The sequence below is a fragment of the Procambarus clarkii genome, chromosome 91, assembly GCF_040958095.1.
Source record: "Procambarus clarkii isolate CNS0578487 chromosome 91, FALCON_Pclarkii_2.0, whole genome shotgun sequence".
NCBI lineage: Eukaryota > Metazoa > Arthropoda > Malacostraca > Decapoda > Cambaridae > Procambarus > Procambarus clarkii.
Window position 1 is genome coordinate 10,603,569 of NC_091240.1, and position 5,117 is coordinate 10,608,685.

The following is a 5,117-nucleotide window of genomic DNA, read 5'->3' on the forward strand; positions in this document are numbered from 1 at the left end:
TAGGCTCAGTAACCGATGCTTTGGTTCTGTTTTTCCAAGTGTTGCCATCATCTTGGTCTCGCATATCCGCATGGTTCTTGATGTTATTTTAGTTCAATCACCTGTTGAATAGTGCCACACTACTGATAGTATCAGCTGTTTGTTCCTGGTTACTTGCATCATCTGGCCACCATATAAGTCTTCCGAGATGCTGTCACCGTCTTAGGTTCCCCAGATGGCTGCTGTCATCGTGCATCACCCTGCCACCATCTGGGGTACCATTGTGAAAGCACTACAATAACAACAACTCCCTTTAATGCACAATAATAACTCTAGATGCGAGGCAGGATCAAGTATAACATTTGGGGTTTACGGCTCATGATCTCTGATATGAAAAATGGGTTTACTGCGAATTATATAAACCATATATAATGTAATATTTTCCTTTGTAAATTGATATAAATATGATCTTTATACTGTAATATTTAATAAAGAAGAAACAAAGACTCGTCAGACATAACACACGTACAAGGGAAACACATCAGCAGCATATGCCAGGTTGGTTAACATAAGAACGACATTTAGACACTTGTGCAAGGAATCATTCAGAACTTTGTATACCACATATGTCAGACCAATCCTGGAGTATGCAGCCCCAGCATGGAGTTCATATCTAGTCAAGCATAAGACTAAACTGGAAAAAGTTCAAAGGTTTGCCACCAGACTAGTATCCGAGCTGAGAGGTATGAGCTACGAGGAGAGACTACGGGAATTAAACCTCACGTCGCTAGAAGACAGAAGAGTTAGGGGGGATATGATCACCACGTACAAGATTCTCAGAGGAATTGACAGGGTAGATAAAGACAGGCTATTTAACACAAGGGGCACACTCACTAGGGGTCACTGGCAGAAACTGAGCGCCCAAATGAGCCACAGAGATATTAGAAAGAACTTTTTTAGTGTCAGGGTGGTTGACAAATGGAATGCATTAGGAGGTGATGTGGTGGAGGCTGACTCCATACACAGTTTCAAGTGTAGATATGATAGAGCCCAATAGGCTCAGGAATCTGTTCACCTGTTGATTGACGGTTGAGAGGCGGGACCAAAGAGCCAGAGCTCAACCCCCGCAAACACAACTAGGCGAGTACAACTAGGTGAGTATACACACACACACACACACACACACACACACACACACACACACACACACACACACACACACACACACGCACGCACACACACGCACACACACGTACGCAGCCCGTAGCAGATGTCAAACTCCCAGGTACCTATTTACTGCTAGGTAACAGGGTCATCAATGTGAAAGAAACTCTTCCCATTTGTTTCTGCCGGCTGCAGGGATCGAACCCCGGTGCCTAGGTCCACGAGTCTAGAACGCTCTCCACTCAGCCACCAGCCCCCCCCCCCCCAAGAGTCTCACTGCTAGGGAGGTGCACGACAGCTGTGGTAGAACACAACAACTTGGTCTCGTGCAGACATCAGGAGGAACTCTTCACGCTAGCTTCACATTCAATAAAGAAAAAGCAACGGGATTACACCAGAGAATTCATTGACATATTTACTAGGCTTCTCACCCTGGGTCACCTTCGATAAATGTCCTCCTGTGATAAATACCCCACTTCATGGGCCGTGTCCCAAGTATAATGAGGTGTCTACAGTATGATCTGTGACCTCATTATAAGGAAGGTAATTAGAATGATAAATGATCCCCCGGGTGAATACATAATTGCCCCCTAGTTGGATAATTTAAATGTATTAGTTGTACGACACAGATGGAAGAAGTTTCTTCAAATAACAGCGTTTCTTTTAATGGTTAAAGCTTTAAGCTAAAAGTATAGAGATGATAGGAAGTTTTGTTTTTGTATAAATGTAAATAAGTAAATGAAATGACCTAAAGGAGAGTTGTAGAGGCAAACTCGGTTCATAACTTTAAAACTCGACATGATAGGGAAATAGGGCAGGAATCACTGCATTAGACAACCGGCGGTTAGAAAAGCGGGGTCCAAGAGCAAGAGTTCGATCCTGCAGGCACAAATAGGTGAGTACACAACCACAGGCTTCCTGTCCCCCGACAATGGTAATTAAAAGCAAATATAAACATCTGAAAATTGAGGTTCGTCCATGTTGTGTTTGCATTTCAAAATAAAACTCGTCAGTTACAAGTCATCCATTGTTAAACTTATTTAGTAAATCAGCGGAACTAGACACAGCTCCATGATTGTGGAACGTTTCGAACTTAATGAAGCATTGTTAAAAAAAGACAATGAATCACTGGCATGTAAGTATCGGCTGCTTAGTTGACCGTATATTGTGAGACAATAATTTTAAGCAATAACAGCAAATGTAAAATTGCCTCATTTTGAAATACATCGACCAATACACGACTCGCAACTGAAGTATTATATGAGTCAAACTACTACTCCTTTTGAGAACTAAACCACACACCTGAAGATGAGGAGAAAACAACGTTTAACAATCGACTTGATAATGGTTCAGGACGGACCGAAACGTCGTCGTCTCCTTATCTTCTGGAGAGTGTTAGTTCTTATATCTTCAAGACACGTTATTATGACTCATCGTCTGTATTTCTCCTTTACAAATACCTCTAAAGCGTAAGACAGTAGTAATGCTAGTGATAATTTACACATTGACTCGGGTTATACACACTGAGAGATATACCCCAATTCTTGGTATATTACACTGAAAGTTTACTTTAGCCCTGAAAGTTTACTTTAGCCCTGAATAATTTCCAAGGCAAAATTATTTTTGTTGGTGGCCAATAAGCCCTTGTGGCGGTCTTAACAACCCTCCAGAGGTTGATAATGGTTTAGGCCGGACCGAAACGTCGTCGTTTTTCCATTTTCTGATTTCTGGTTTGGCCATCATATCTTCAGCCACGTTATTGTGGCTCGTTGTCTACGACTGATAAACCTTAAGCCCAGCACCACCACCATATTGACTTTAGTGAGATTTTTAAATCTGTTCCACACAAGTGATAAAGAAGGAAGAGCGGCATTGGTTGTAGTAACTTCTTAAACTGGATCACGTTATGGTCGTCACAAAAAGAAAGAGAGGCGCAGCATAAATTGTGTGAATTAAATATTAAAAGTTGAGTGCTCCAGGACTCTCTCCTTGGACCACCATTGTTCACCAGACACACAAATGATTTACTTGCATGAGTAAATAGCACCACGAGCAATTTTCCCAGACTAAAATAGGGCTGGTAATAATTTGAGAATAAGAAACAGAAGAGTTTTGACGAAGGCTAATTAATACACAAAAAAATTGATAAATAACAGGTGTATTTTATTGCTGACAACTGTAGGGATCTAAATATAATAAATGAAAATTATTGTACATGTACATGTACATAAATCAAAGTATTGTACCCGATATCAGCTCAACAAATCTGAAAATGTGAAAAGAATTTAAGTTATGATAAACAGGAATCTCAAACCAAGAAAGCTAAAACAGGGTACTACGAGAAATAGGGCTGCTGATCTGCGGAATAAGTCAACAAGTAACATTCCATTGGAAATGTGTATAGGGGGGGTTGGGGAGGATATTATCCTATCACACGGAGAGGCATTCCTCTATCCATCCACGTTGCATGGATATATAAACCATCCTTCTGAATACGTGGAGACTTCAGTAATCCATTACAGGGAGATACATCCCATCATCACAATGTTAACGAAAGGCTGCCCCATCCTGCCCCATCACAAGACGTAACACTTTCCCCATCGGAAGGAGTGATACCCTATCACAAGGATATAACAATCCTCGTCAACAGGTCAAGCATACCATCTTTCCTCATCTTAGAGACGCCTCCAAGCTTCCCAACACACAGGGAGAGACTACCGCCACAATGGAAGATCCCATAAAGAGGAGAGAGAGAAATCCCCCACTACGGCAGACAGCAATCCTGATACCTGCAATGTTGTCAACTGTACTGGGAAGGGTACTGTCAACTGTACTGGGAAGGGTGTGTGCCGGTCCAGCCGGTAGTTGTCTAGACCCTATCATTACTCTTCACTTCCTCCGCCCCTTTCATTACTCTCTGCTCCTTCCACCCCCCGTCTCCATCCCTCCTGCTCCTTCCACACAATCGACATGAATCGCAGCAACAAAACTCCATCTAGTTAATGACAAGTCTCTGGGAACGATCCCTGGAATTAAATGGTTTCCATCTCTGTTTTTACTGTTATTGGAACATTTAATGGTAGAGCAGGCCGAGATGTGTCGTGATATAGTGGAGGTACTGACGAAGAGTACCAATGTGTGTGCTGGTGTAGGGTGGATGTACTAGTGGAACGAGTATACGGTAAGGTTTGCCCTCCCTTAACTCTTACTGGTGTTCCGTAGTAATTCTCTTGCATCAAGAAGTTCTGTTGACCTCCTTCAGAATCTTTCTTCAACGTCAATGATACGGAGGTACAAGACACTGGCCTGCAGCTTAATACCTGTTCGATTCTCCTATTTGTATTTTATCATTAAATTGGCTGAATTTTAACTTCCTGGAAGCTCTTCTGTTTCCTGAAGTTTATTTTTTATAATAGTAAGTAGCTAAAATAAAAGTTTTAACATCTCTGTGCTTCATTTGTTTCTCAAGCTTTCATCCCATGCCCCCCCTCTTCTGTTGGTTTTCATTTTGAACATTTCCTTTCTTTCCACTGTGTGGTGTGTGTGTGTGTGTGTGTGTGTGTGTGTATGTAGTACTGAGCCGAGTGACTAGGTATTAATACGTGCGAGAAGGGAGGGGGGGGGGAGGGGGGTTGAGAGTAACAAACCCCTGTAGCCCACAATGGCGGCTGCCACCTCCTTGTGTACAAGCAGCTGACGTCTCCCCCTCCCCCAACACCCCGTGTTTGTCCGTCTCCCCCAAATAGCAGTCTATATTACAGCCTCAACAATGGCCGCCTCAAAGCTCACAATACTTCGGATTAAGGAATTTACCTTCCTTCCTCAAATCCTCTTTCAACCCTTTGATGACCTGTCTGACAAAAATATTTTTGCTGCCCACTTCTTTAATCTGTGACGAGGAAGAGAGAGGAGGAGAGGCAGGAGGCGGGGGAGCATAAGGAAGGTCCTCTGTGACATTTGGTATTGTTTGCTAA